Below are 14,913 nucleotides of genomic sequence, written 5' to 3' on the forward strand. Positions count from 1 at the left end.
GAGTTTCCTGTTGTTTATGGCGGAAAAAGTGCAAGTATGAAGGAAGGATTAAGTCTTCTAGATAGTCCAGTTGTGAGGTAGCTGGTCCGTTTGCTTTTAGTTCTCAATCTTCACATTAAACAACATCGGGTTAGAACACAGAATTATTTAGATTCTTTGCAAGGCATTTTATGTTTGGGTTTTGGATTCCGTTTGTTGCACTCTACTAGGATATATGGCAGGTGATATTCTTAAAACTGATGGAACTGCAAGGCCTTAGTAGGTTGGTTGTGGTAGCGTTAACAGTAACAAGTAGCTTTTGAGTAAGAACATTTAGGGAAGGCTTTCTGTTTCACAAGAGCTATGCTAACTTGAATAAATAGATTCTCTCAAGTTGGGTGTGGTGGGAGTCTAGGTTGTCCAGGTGGTATACTGTACTTTGGGGACATTGTTACCAGTGAAGCATGGAATCACATCGGAACTTGTTATGCTTTAAGACTGATTCAGTGCTTTTAGCTACTTACAGTTTCACAGGAAAACTAAATAAGCTTCAAAAATCAAATATTAAAATATCCTGTTGTGTTATTCAAAATTACTACTACAGATCCACATGCTTTATTCAAAACGCTTGAGGACAGGTATGCTACAGAGTTTTTCAAATTTTTGAAAGATAGTACCTACCCTAACAAGCCTTTAAGGGTCTAAAACAGCACCAATAATCAAACACATTAATATCCCAACAGCAAAATATGACTACTTTTTTAAGTGAGTTGAATAAAGATTATAAGTAGCTGTCTATCAGTCCAAGTCACCAAATTATTTTCCTGCAAACATCTAGGCATGTAATTTTGAATTTCAGAGTTCTTATGGCAATATTGACTTTTCAGGGGTATCTTCTATATGAAAGCATAAAAAGATTTAGTCAGCAATTGTACAACATTAAAGTTGAGTTTAATCTTTGTTTAGCTTTTTTAAAAGATGACACATTTGGGGGCTTTAAGTTTCAAGGTTGACAGTTGTTTCAGTGTTGCTCTTTTGGAATTGTTGGGCTCTTGAGTCCATCAGAAAGCATGGCACCATTTCAGATTGGAAAATATAGGGTTTGACAAATAGAAATAGCTTGGTCATTGGCATATTTGACGTGTTAATTGAAGTTACTCTGTTATCCAAAACATTATCATTGGAATCCTTTTGCCTTGATTTTTGTCTAATCTGTTGGGCGAAGTGCGCTTATAATTAATACCCCTTTTAGTAGTTGAAGGGTCCTATTTATCTTACTCTCTTGGTTGTTTGCAAATTGGCTGAATAAGATGACTGAATACTTTTTCAGACCTTTATGGGCAAAAGCTCTGTGTGAAGTAATAATATGGAGGGTTTGGATTTCCTTAGAATAGTGGGTCTTAAACCTGACTACTCATTAGAATCACTTGGGGGACCTTTTAAAAACTTAGACCCATCACCAGATATTGTGATTTAATTGGTTTGGAGTGGGTGCTATGTATTGGTTTTTTAAAAAGTCCCTATGTGATTGTAAATTGTAACTAGGTTTGAGTAGTGTTGCTAAGGTAGGTAGTGGTCTTTTGTTGGAGTTGTCATTTTGGGAGGTGGTGTATTTCTTTTGATATGTGCACTTTCCTGAAAACAAAAAAACCTCTAATGTCTTAGCTTTTTTATTTTACAAAGCTAAGAAGTACTTACTGTAGAATAGGGCTGTAAAGTTCTTGTAGTTGAAAGTAGAATATTTTTGTTAAAGCAACTTTAATAGGTTTATAATGATATTTGAACAAGAGAAAATAACTGTTTCCAATTATTAGAAATTCAAATAATCCAGAGAGGGCTTTTATTCTTTCCATAGGTTAAGGATTATAGATGCTTTGAATTGAGATAAAATATATCACTGCTTTTCCCAGATTTTGGAGGTTTTTTTTTTTTGACTCCTTGATCTTACTTTTTCAAAACTGCCTAGTTTTGAAACCTGAATCTGCCAATTACTGTGTTATCTTAGGCAGGTGATTTAATTTCTATGTTTTAGTTTACTCATTTGTGAACTAGAGACAGTAGTTATCTGTTTTATAGAATTAAATTAATAAAATAGATATATGTAAAATGTTTAGAACAGTGTCTGGCACATATTGGGGCTCTTAGCTCCTGTTGTTTTTTCTGGTTACTTAGACTTTCTGGAACAATTTGATCTGGTACACTTATGTACTCAGATTTTTTCCCCCATTGTTTGAAAGGATTAATGAAACTTTTTTTAAAAAGTTACATTCCTTTATTCTTCTTTGCTTGCTCCCTCTCAAATAGTGTACAAGTGATTTAGCTCTCTGACTTGGGAATGTGAGTAGGAGTTCACTTTTAGTGCTTAGTAGTAAAGTAAAAAACGCTGTATTTGAAGTTAGAAGTTTTGGTTTTAAGTTCCAGCCTAGTCCCTGTTTAGCTGTTTCTGAACTCTCATCCTCATTTTCTAGGGGTGATAATAATAACCTGCCCTACCTACCCAAGAAGTGGTTATGAGAAGCAAAGAAATAAATGCATATAAACATGCTTGCTTGTAAAACTAAATGTACTGTAGAAATTTCTTCATTTTGCAGGTATTTGTAGAGCATAATACTTTGTGCTAGATGCTGCTCCTAGGTGATGGATCAGGTTTTTTTTTTAAAGCTTTTTTTTTATATTTATTTTTTTATTTTTGGCAGCGTTGGGTCTTCGTTGCTGCATGTGGGCTTTCTCTAGTTGTGGCGAGCGGGGGCTACTCTTCGTTGCGGTGCGTGGGCTTCTCACTGTGGTGGCCTCTCGTTGTGGAGCACGGGCTCTAGGCACACGGGCTTCAGTAGTTGCAGCACGCAGGCTCAGTAGTTGTGGCTCGCGGGCTCTAGAGCACAGGCTTGGTAGCTGTGGCACACAGGGCTTAGTTGCTCCGTGGTATGTGGGATTTTCCCAGACCAGGGATTGAACCTGTGTCCCCTGCATTGGCAGGCGGATTCTCAACCACTGCGCCACGAGGGAAGGCCGATGGATCAGGTATTTAAGGGCTTATAGCTTTTTTCTTAGTAAGTTGCATATACTCAATGCAGAAAAGATCAAAGGAACAGAACAAAAACTGCTTGTAATTCCATCACCCAAATCACCCAGAAGTGATTAAACATTTTGGTGTGTGCATCCCCTTGGGATGACTTTAGACATAGTCCCTTTTCTTGTGGGGGGGAGACCCCACATCCTCCTCCAGTCTTAGACAGATAATTGTGATCCTCACCTCAGCTTTGCTGCTGTTCATTGAATGTTGACTAGCCTCAAAGATGGGTAGTGCTGAGTGCACTCACTATAGCACTTTAAACTAGACTCAAGTGTTATCCCAATTTTATTAATGAGAAAATTGAGCCCTAGAGGAGGTAACCAACTTGTCTAAAGCTGTATTGCTACTAGGTGGAAGATTGAGTGTTGGACCCAAATCCATCTTATGCCAAAGCTTCTCTTGTTAGCCACTACCTTATACTCTCTCCTGTAATTACTATAACACATTATAATAAGTATTAAAATGATAAGTGGAAAGTGCTGTGGGAGCACAGAGGAAGGAGAGAATAATTCTGTTTGGGGATTTGGGTGTTTAATGTAGAGGAGTTGATTTGAGATAGGTCTTAAAAGGTAAATGGGAGAAGTGCATTCCAGATGTAGGGGAAAGCATATGCAAAAGCGTGGAGATGTTCAGTAAGTGGTAAAGATTTAATGTGATTGGCACTTAGGAGCAAATCAACCATTTTATACTTCATCCTATAAGTTATTGGGTAAATAATGGAGGTTTTTAAGTAGAGTAATTTACATGGTCAGTTTTGCTTTTGTGGAGCTTTGAGTGGAGAATGGTTTGGGAGGTGGTGGTGTCTGGGTGGGGAAAAACTAGATGGAGACGGAGTCCATTTCAGAGGCTTATTAGTCCTTTGAGATGTCAGCATATAGGGGAATGAGCAGGTTAGAAAGAGAATTGTAAGATAGCATGGGCTGTTTGTGGACTATAAGTACCGTGGAGGGAATGAGAGAGTGGAGTGCAGATTTTGAATTTTCACTCATTTCTGTTTTGTTTCTCTTCCTCTTAAAAGCTGTTTGGTGACTCGTCCAATAATAACATTAACTTTTATCAGTTTTAGGGTTGAGTGCAGGGAAAAGGATGGGGATGAACATTTTTATTTAAAGTGAAATGTTGGCTTTATCTGTTGATTTATCTAGATAATTTCTAATTACAGTAGAGTTATCTCAATCTGTTGTTGAGTGGATTTTTTAACAGAAAAAACTGGCTAGTTATCAGTTTTGTGTTCAAAGGAGTATATTTTATGAATGTTCATATTCCAGTTAGAACATGTAGTCTTCCTAAGATTTTAGATTTTGAAGGGGTATTAGAGATCTGAGAAGTTTGAGTCATTTTAAAGTAGTCATTCCCTCTGTGTTCTGTCTGGACAGAAAAGGTATCAGACGTGAGCATATACACATTTAAGTCTCACGTCATAGAGGAAACTTGGCAGTATGAATTATAGTACAACATTTAGGTTTTATAAATGCGGTGACAGACATTGGATTAGTAAATGCATTTATAAAATTGTTTTTAAAGGTCATCTTGCATTCTTGCTTGATCTTGGAGAACCTGAAAGACAAATAGGCTTACTTTCATATAAAATAAAATTTTCAGATGTTCACTCCCTTACTTATACTTTACAGGTCATAACAAATATATCCATATTGTACTCAGACTTCCTTTTAAAAAAAGTCCCATTACCAGACTCTGTTGATGACAAATGTTGTTACACCATCTCACCGTCACATTGTTTGTTGAAAGGCATTATTGTTCATTCTCTTAATAAGTGAAACCAAGTCCCCCTAAACCCCAAGTTCCTCTGCCGAGTTTATGATTAACCTCTCTATTCAAAACATTACTCCCTTTCTTGTCCCGTACCTGTTCCCCTCAAGATTGAGGAGTATCAAAGGAAAGGGGGATTGAAACCAAGCAGGACCCTGCCAGGTACAAAAGCCCCTCCGTGTCCCCCATTTCTTGTTTGTAGAAAAAGACTTTAGTCTCCTAGGCCTTCCTTGAGTTCCAAAGAGTAGGCATAGGTAGTTACTAAGTAGGGAAGTGAGGGAATGCAGAAACAAAGGAAAAGCAGTTAAACAAGAAAAGTAATGACAATAGTTCAGGGATAAAACAGAGTCCTAGTTCCTCCTCAAGGGATATACAGAACTATCTGAAGGATCTCTTGGAGTTGTTCTTCAGGAACCAAGACCTACCCACCCCCCCGCCCCCCCCAACCCTGTGGTGACTTTGGAAGGTTGATGATTGAGATTCCTGAGACACCACCTTGTTACCTCACCACCAGCCAATCAGAAGAAAGCCATGTATCCTGCAGCCCTCACCCCCAGATGCTGCCTTTAAAAACCCTTGCCTGAAAACAGTTGGGGAGTTTGGGTCTTTTGAGCATGAGCTACCCTACTACTTGCTTGGCACCTGCAGTAAATGCTGTACTTTCCTTCACCACAACCCAGCGTCAGTAAATTGGCTTTGCTGTGGCAGGTGAGCAAACCCAAACTTGGGTTTGGTAACATAAGGTGTTCCTTACATTTTGGAATTGTATTTGTCAGTATGGATGAAGGAATTTTCTTGTGTAGATTCCAGATGTTTTTCACTTTAGATTTTTGCCTGTTTAGTTAAATCTAGTAGTTATTGATTGAGCATTCACTGTTTGCCTGTACTAGGAGCAGCAGACGGTACAAAGATGAATGCAGTGTAAATATAGTCTTTTGATAGAGTTTATAATCTGGATGGGGTGGGAGAATTAGGATTAGACAGATACACAAATTATTATATCCAAAACGCAACAAAAAAAGTGTAAGAGAAGTGAAAGCAAGTGCTATGGAAGTTAGTTGGATAAAGTATTTGCATCTAGTTGGGGGTGGTAGTGGGTATCTAGAGATGAGGAAAGGCTCTTCAGAGTAAGTTGATTTTGACTGGACTGTTAAAGGATAAGAAAGATTTAATGGGTGGAATGGAGGGAGGAGGTGCAAAGAAGAAATCACATGAGCAAAAGTGTAGAGGCTGGAAAGCATGAAACATGTTTAAAGTACAGATCAAACCAGTTGCAGCAGAGTTCCCAGAGTGAAAAAGTGTGAGAAAAGGCCAGAAAACTTGATTAAGTCATATAGAAAACCTTATATGTTCAGCTGAAGAGTGTATATGTGATTTGGTTGACAGTGTGTCATTTTGAACATTTTAGAACATTTTTGCAACCGTGCTATATGCAAGTTAATGTAATAACATCTCATAGGATGAGACAGTATAGAGATTGAGAAGCAGACAAGAAATAATATGGGCCCAAACAATGGTGGTAGCAATAGGAAGGTAAGGGACATACTTGAGATATTACTTGATATATTACTTTTCTTTTAAAATTTTTATTGTGGTAGTATGTATATAAAACATAAAATTTGTAGTTTTAACCATTTTAAATGTACAGTTCATTAGCATTAATTACATTCACAATGTTATGCAACCATCATCTTTCCAAAATTTTTCATCATCCCAAATAAAACTGTGTACCTATTGAGCAATAACTTCTCGTTCTCTCTTTCCTTCAGCCCCTGGTAAACTCCAGGCTACTTTTTGTCTCTGTAAATTTGCCTATTCTAGATATTTCATATAAGTGGAATCATACAATATTTGTCCTTTTGTGTTTAGCTTATTTCATTTAGCATAATGTTTTCTACATTCATCCATGTTGTAGCATGCATCAGAACTTCATTCTTTTTATGGCTGAATAATATTCCATTGTACAGATATACCACATTTTTATTCACTCATCTGTTGATGAACACGTGGGTTGTTTCTGTTCTTTGTCTTTTGTGAATAATGCTGCAGTGAACATTGGCATTCAAATGTCTGAGTTCTTATTTTCAATTCTTTGGGGTATATTCCTAGGGGTGGAAATCCAGTTGTCCAAATAGTATTTGTTGAAGAGACTGTTCGTTTTTCATTGAATGAACAATAGCCTTTTCAAAAATCAGTTGGCTCTAGACACGTGGGTAGTCTCTATTTTTGTGGGATAATTTATTGAGCATAGTTTACCAGTGAGCACCTCTTAATTTTAGAATACCTCAAGGCTGAGTCCTTGACTTCTTTTCCATCCACACTTATTCCTTTGGTGATCTCATCTGGTCTCATGGCTTTAAATATCAGCTGTGTGACTCATAAAAACTTATATTTCCAGAACTTATATTTCCAGTCTAGAACTCTTTCCTTGAACTCCAGACTTCTGTATATGTAAGTTCCAGGTCCACATTTCCTTTTGCATATCTAATAGACATCTTAATATGCAAAATACTGATGTGATTTCTGTTTCCCCTCTCCCCAACCTTCTTGACCCATAGTCTTCTCCATCTCAGTTAATCACATCTGTTTCTTCAACTGTTCTGGGAAGAAGCCTTAGAGTTATTCTTGGTTCATGTCTTTGTCTCATATGCCACTTCCAGACTTTTAGTGTGTCCTGTTGGCTCTACCTTCAAATTATTATATCTAGTCTGACCATTTCTTTTTGCTCCACCACCACCACCAACATCCTGTTTTATTGCCTGGATTATCATTAGCCTTCTAACTAGTCTCATTGTTTCTACCCTTACTCCTTGCAGTCTTTTCTCAAAATAGTAGCAGAGTGATCCTTTTAGAACTGAAGCTGGCCCATGTCACTCTTGTGCTCAGAACCCTTTAAGCCTCTCCCATCTCAATCACAGTAGAAGCTAAAGTCATTAGAGTGGCCTGTGAAGTCCTTCATGAGCTTTTTGACTTCATTTCTTATACTTTCTCTCTTGTTTCTTCCATTCCAGTCATACTAGCCGCTCTGCTGTTCTTAGGGCACATGAGGCACACTTCTTCTTTTGAACCTTTATAGTTGCTGCTCCCTCTGCCTGGAATGCTTTTTCTCTAGATAGCCACATTACGACCTCCCCCATCTGCATTATGTCCTTGCTCAAACACCATCTTCTCAGTGTTGCCTTCTTTGAGCACCTTATTTAAAATTGTTAAGTATTTTTCTACCTTCAAAGAAGCTCTTCCCTTTTTCTGTTTTATTTCTCTTCATAACACTTATCATCTTCTAATATACTATATAGTTTACTTAATTTGTTTATTGCTTTCTCCTCCGCTAGAATATATGGTGTGTGAGAGCAGGGGTTTTTGTTTTGTTTTCTGCTGTATCCTCAGTGTCCAGAAACATCCAGGCACATAGTAGGTACCCACCAATATTTATTTAATAAAGGTGTTCTCTACATTCTATACAAATATTTATGTAGTGCTTGCTATATTCTTGGCAACTGGAAAGGGCAGGGCTGATTATGTATATGACAACAATGTCTGCCTCCAAGAGTTTGAGTACAGATTAGTAAAAATTGGATTTAATACTGGCTGCTGAAGAATGGTGGTGCCATTCATGCCAACTGCTGAAAAGAATGTATAGTCGTACTTCCTTTTTTAGAAGAGAGCTATAAAGATGTTAAAAATTTTAAATTTAGTAATTCCACTTCTGGGACAGTGTTCTAAGGATATAGTTCTAAATACTTGTAGGACCAAAGAAAGCTACTGTGATATTGTGACTTATAAAAATATATTTGGTCATCTGAATGACCAGATATATGCTTCTTGTATATATTTGGCCTTTGTCCACAGTTCCTGCTCACAACTTCCAAAATCCTTGGAATTTCCTAAGTGTTAAGAGTGATACAGGTATCTTTTGTTATGTGAATGAGGTGACTTTTGGAAGCACTGAAAAGGGACTCTGCTGGTCACCAGGAGAACCAACCATGTGATTAGGGGGTTGGAACTTTCAGTCCTACCCCTGATCTCCAGGGATGGTAGAGGGGCTAGGGATTGAGCTCAAATGCCAATGGCCAGTGATTTAATCAACCATGCCTATATGAAGCCTCTATAAAACCCCAAAAGGATAGGGTTCGGAGAGGCTTCTGGGTTGGTGAACACATGGAGATTTTGGGAGAGAGGTGCACCCAGAGAGGGCATGGAAACTCCTCGCCCTTTCCCCAAACCTTGCTCTATGCATCTGTTCCATTTGGCTTTTCCTCAGTTGTATCCTTTTATAGTAAACCGGTGATATAGTAAATGAAATGTTTCTCTGAGTTCTGTGAGCCACTTTAGCAAATTAATCAAACCAAAGGAGGAGGTGGTTGGAACCCCCCCAGTCTATAACCTGGGCTTGCGACTGGCATCTAAAGTAGGGGGGCATGGGTGTGCAGTCTTGTGGGACCGAGCCCTCAACCTGTGGAGTCTGATGCTAACTCTGGGTAGATAGTGTCAGAACTGAGTTGAATTTTCGGACACCTAGCTGGTATTCCAAGAATTACTCGTCGAAGGTGTGGGGACCCTCCCCACCCCCACGTTGGAAATTGAGTCTCAGAACACCTTATTTAAATGCCCGTAATATCAAAAAATCAGAAACAATTTGTATGTCGAATTATAGGATGGTAGGTATATTATGGTGTCAATTCATTTGGTTATTAATAGTCATTAAATGATGTTTACATTGAGTTTCTAAACATGGGAGATATTTAGAAATTAAAAAATTAAAAATTACAGGTAATGTGATTTTAACACAAACTTTAGCTTTATGTGTTTGTGTCTGTCAATTTGTACACTGGTACATTATAGAGTGCTGCCCTTAAATTAGCATTTGTATGTCCTGCTTGTTCTTCTGTCTGAGAAACTATCTCTTGGGCATCTGCTGCACTGGGGAGAAGTAGTAGATGTCATCATTACTGCAGAAGTGTCCTTGAGGGCCTTGATTGAGGCAGCCCCGCAGCCCTCTGATTGAGGGAAGCACATTGCCCCTAGAAATTAGTTGCTGGAATTTCCTTGTTCTTAGAGAAGTCTTTCCTGAGTATGTACCCTCAACCTTGCCAACTTTCCTTTCTTCCTTCCTCCTTCCCAGATGTTCTCCGAAAGAGGACTACAAAGGAAACACATTAAAATGTTATTATTGATTATTATCTGGGTGTCAGAATGGTGAATATTTTCTTCCTTCTGCTCTTATGTATATGCTGAGTTTACTGTATGAATTTGTATTAATGTCTGAAAGCTTATTCAAAGAATCTCTGGCTAGATTGGCTATGATGGAATAAGCCAATCATAGCCATAGAAGGAGGAAGACATTCTCTGTACCTCTTATGTCTGCAGGCCCTTTCAGCTCAGTGAATTGTTTTTACTTTGGGGTATGTAGTGTTTAAGGTCCCAGTGAGACATACATCCTTGTGTTTTTTGGGTTTTTTTAAATTAATTTATTTTATTTTTTATTTTTGGCTGCGTCGGGTCTTCATTGCTGCGTGCGGGCTTTCTCTAGCTGCGGTGAGCGGGGGCCACTCTTCGTTGCAGTGTGCGGGCTTCTCATTGCAGTGGCTTCTCTTGTTGCAGAGCACAGGCTGTAGGTGCACAGGCTTCAGTAGTTGTGGCTCGTGGGTTCTAGAGCACAGGCTCAGTAGTTGTGGCTCACGAGCTTAGTTGCTCCGCGGCATGTGGGATCTTCCCCGACCAGGGCTCGAACCCCTGTCCCCTGTATTGGCAGGCGGATTCTTAACCATTGCCCCACCAGGGAAGCCCCATCCTTGTGTTTTAAATTGCCATTTTTTTTTAAAAGCTAGTATTTCTTTACTGCAACAGTATTTGAGTTTCTCTATTTCTTTTTCTCTTGTTTTGTCTTAGAAATAATTAACCTTTGGCTTGGGCTATGGATTATCACTTGGGATAAAGGTGAAAAGAAAAATAGAGTGGTAATGGTAGAGGATTGGATGAAGAGTAAGGTAGCTAACAGAGTAACTGTGTTGTCGGCTGATGAGATGGCAGGGTAGAGAGGACCCTTTAGTAGGATCTTGGGTCATGTTTGAGAGTATGCTAAGGAGACATAGCATCCTTCTCAGAGACCCACTTGCAGCACACTATAATTCGTTTAGAATTCTCCACTATCTTGCATCTCTAGTTCAGTTTAAGAAATGTAACTTGAGGGACTTCCTTGGTGGTCCAATGGTAAAGAATCTCCCCTGCAATGCAGGGGACGCGGGTTTGCGATCCCTGGTCGGGGAACTAAGATCCCACATGCTGCGGGGCAACTAAGCCTGCGCGCCACAACTACTGAGCCCGTGCACCTCAACTAGAGAGCCTGCGTGCCGCAAACTATATAGCCCACAAGCTGTGGAGCCCGTGCCACAACTAGAGAAGAGAAAACCTGCACGCCACAACTAGAGAGAAGCCCATGTGCCGAAGCAAAAGATCCTGCATGCTGCAATGAAGATCCTGCATGCTGCAACTAAGACCCGATGCAGCCTACATAAATAAATAAATAAAAATAAAATCTGTTTAAAAAAAAAAAAAAAAGAAATGTAGCTTGAAATGAATCGTTCCTGCAGTTGAGACTCCCCTTCTTTCCTTAGTATTATCTTCTGGCTTAGAGACAAATGGCTCACAAAAACCCCTGTGTCCTACAGATATGAAGGATGGTTTGCTTTTCTTTTGGATCTTGACACTTCTATAGCAAATTGAGCTAAAACAAACAAAAGAGAACTGGTTTGCCATCCCCTCCCCCTCAAATTTATGTGCTACATTGCCTTGTCCCACACTCTTTAATACTGAAGTCCTTGTGGCAGTTTTATTTGTAGTACTTTTTTTAAAATAAATTTTTATTGTTTTTTTCATTTGTTTGTTTGTTTGTTTTGGGCCATGCCGCACGGCTTGCGGGATCTTAGCTCCTCCACCAGGGATTGAACCCGGGCCACGGCAGTGAAAGCACTGAGTCCTAACCACTGGACCGCCAGGGAATCCCTGGTCTGTAAACTTCCGTTTCAGAAGTTTAGAGGTGTCACCTAATCAGTTGTTTTTAGCTACTCCTTGTTCTTAAATATTTTGACTTGAATTTCTTCATATTACATTTTCTGCTTCGGAGATATAGTCCAGTCTGGTTAAGTTAATGAGAATAGGGATATAATATATTTTAGCTGCTTTTGAGAATTGTCAAGGCAATCTAACTATTCTCTGATTAGGAAAGACAGGTAAAGTGATTATGTGCACAGACCTATGAATTTAAACCTGGGCACAAGTCTCATCTGTATTCTTTAGTGGTTGTTTCCAATTCCTTTGGTACCGTCTGTAACTTTGGGCAAGTTACTTAACCTCACTGAGCCTCAGGTTTTTTTGTTTTGCTTTGAAGTATAATCATCCATACATACATATGTACCCCCAGGGTGGTTGGGAGGTCTAAATGAGGTAATTAAAACATTCAACAAATATTTATTAAGCACCTACTATTTGCCAGGCATTATGTTAGGCAATGGAATATGGGAGTGAACAATATAGACAGGATCCCTGCTCTCTTGAAGCTTACATCTTAGTGTGGGGGAGACGATTGACATCTAAACAAACAAACAAACAAAATCAGATAGTGATAAATACTGTGTAGAGAAGTAGAATATTCAGAGAAAATCTTCCTGAGAAAGTTTCTTCAAGCTGAGTGACAAAAGGGAGCCAGCCATTCAAAGATCTGAATTGAGTGGAAAACCTGTTTCAGGCTGGGGAAACTGTGTACAAAGTCTTCAAGGGAAGAAAGAGTTGGACATATTCCAGGAACAGAGAAGACCAAAGTGGCAAGAGTGTGGCAGGTGAGGAGAAGAATCTGGGATAAAGTCAGAGGGAGTTGGGGTGCTGATAATGTCTGTAAGCCTGGTACGAAGCTTGGATTTTATTTTAGGTGCAGTTGGAAGCTATTGAAAGTTTCTAAGCAGAGAAGTTGACAAGGTCTTCTATTTCTTAATGAGGTGAAAAAAGTTTTTTGGCCAGCTTGGATATATATCCTTTTAAGGATGAAGTCGTATCTACTTAAAATATTTAAAAATCATATACTATAAAATATAGTACTTAAAAATACAGTTTTATCCCCTTACATTTCAGGAAACGATTATTTTCAAACTCCTCATGTATTCAACCTCAGTGTCTTTGTGATCACCAGAGCTATTTTATGAGTCATTTAACAGTTTTTCAGAATGTATATGTTTCATCTGCGTTTGTGATATAGCACTTTTGGGCTCTGAATATGATACCATCACTGGAAATTTTATTCCAAGCCACAAGTGCAGCACTATATAACATTAGGTGTTTGATCATCCTGTAAGTATATATTTTTAATCTCCATAATGTAGCCACTTGCTAAATTTTTCAAGTGGTCTTTACAAAGGTTGCTTACAATGACAGCTTAACACTTGTAATTGTGAGATATACCCCCAGGGATAATTATGGAATATCTAAATATTTTTGCCTTCAGATGACCTCTAAGTGTGCTAAACTACTATTAATTGAGATTGTTGTGGGCTCTCTTCCTCCAGCTTTTTTTTGTTGTCTGGCTTTTTTCTTCTTTTAAAATAATCAAGCTCCCCAACCTCCCCCTCCCTCAAGGTGTTCATAAGTACTCAAATATATAGTGATTCTCTTTGCCTGAAGGATACTTGTAGGGGAATGGAAAAAGAGAATTGTTGCCTTATCACCTCTGTTTATTCTCCCAACCTTTCCTTTCTTCTCCCTGTGTCCCTGATCTTCAGGCCATATCATTCAGCTGCTTTCCATGACCCCTCTATAGCCGTGTGTTTTGGTGTGTGTGTGTTTAATATTGTCTCCAGTGGGGAGGTGCTCTTGGCATCTAGTGGGTAGAGACCATAAAGCTGCCAAACATACTCTAATACACAGGGCAGCTCCCCACAACTGTTACCTAGTCCAAAATGTCCATAGTGCTGAGGCTGAAAAACCGTGCTCTATAGTACTCATTTCAGGGAAATAATTTCAGGGAAAATAAAATTGAGGTGGGTAAGCATATGGTATAGTTGTATGCTGCTGTCCAGTCAAGCACCAGCTGAATCTGTTTGAACCACTTGGTTTGTATTGGTTTGCATTTAACGTTGCACTTATATAATCCTTAGGCGTTCCTGAGGATTATGAACTTTGGTGGTGGTGGGGTGGTTCCACTCTGATCCAAACATTTTCAGTTGCTTTCTGGGTTTCCTTCTCTGTTGCCAGGGTATGCATAGGGGGTAGGTGGCAACTGAACCCAAGTTTCTGAAATCCTTCCAATTTAGGTAATCTGTGATTGTGTGCACTGGGTGGTAGTGATGGTGAGTAGTGTTTAGTCAAGTGTCTTATCTATCCCAAATCCAAACAGTTCTGATCTGGCCTTGAGAATGACACACTATGGCTAACTATTCAGATTCAGGTTAAGAGCATAACAGAAGCTTTAGTTTCTCTTAGTCTGTTTTGAGATTAGGGTGACTAGGTAAGCGATAGTTTTGGTGGTCTGGAGCACTGAATTCCCAGTTTTTCATTTCCAAATTATCATTTTCATGCCTTTTCTATTTTGAAGTATTTTGGGAACCAAACTGCACTATTATAGTGAAACGTGTTTTCCTGTTTTTTTTAAGTAAAAGAACAAAATTGTCCCAACAACGAGTGAGCCAGTGTCATCACATTGAGGTAATATATTCTCAGCTAGCTGCAGAGAGACTTTGGGTAGCTAGAAAACTGATGTATAATGTCTTCTAGACTTTTTGGAATATTGAATATAACCTTTTGATTCTTCGTACTATTTTCTTGGACCCCTTAGGGATTTAGGAATAGTTTTTAGGAGTCACTGAATTTTGGAAAGAAGTGTGGTACATTTTTTTCTTTTAAGTAAATTATGTTATCTCTATATCATTTAGCTTTATTAATTTTAGTAATCTATATTGCAAGGTATATTCTAAAATTTATTTCTCAGTGATTTTTATAATCCTCAAAATATCAAAATATATATTGATATATTTATTTAAACTGAAAAATGAAGTCAGACTTTTTTTGGACCAAGTTTGATTTGCCTAATTGGTTTAACAGTGAGG

General features: G+C 38.6%; 1 protein-coding gene across 1 annotated transcript in view; it reads left to right on the top strand.

Annotated features, from left to right (window-relative positions):
* The window catches only part of SEC63 (SEC63 homolog, protein translocation regulator), a 68,809-nt gene that overhangs the window by 929 nt on the left and 52,967 nt on the right, over positions 1-14,913 (top strand). The window lies entirely within an intron of this gene.

Source organism: Eubalaena glacialis, chromosome 12 (genome assembly GCF_028564815.1).
Source record: "Eubalaena glacialis isolate mEubGla1 chromosome 12, mEubGla1.1.hap2.+ XY, whole genome shotgun sequence".
In the NCBI taxonomy this organism is placed as follows: Eukaryota; Metazoa; Chordata; class Mammalia; order Artiodactyla; family Balaenidae; genus Eubalaena; species Eubalaena glacialis.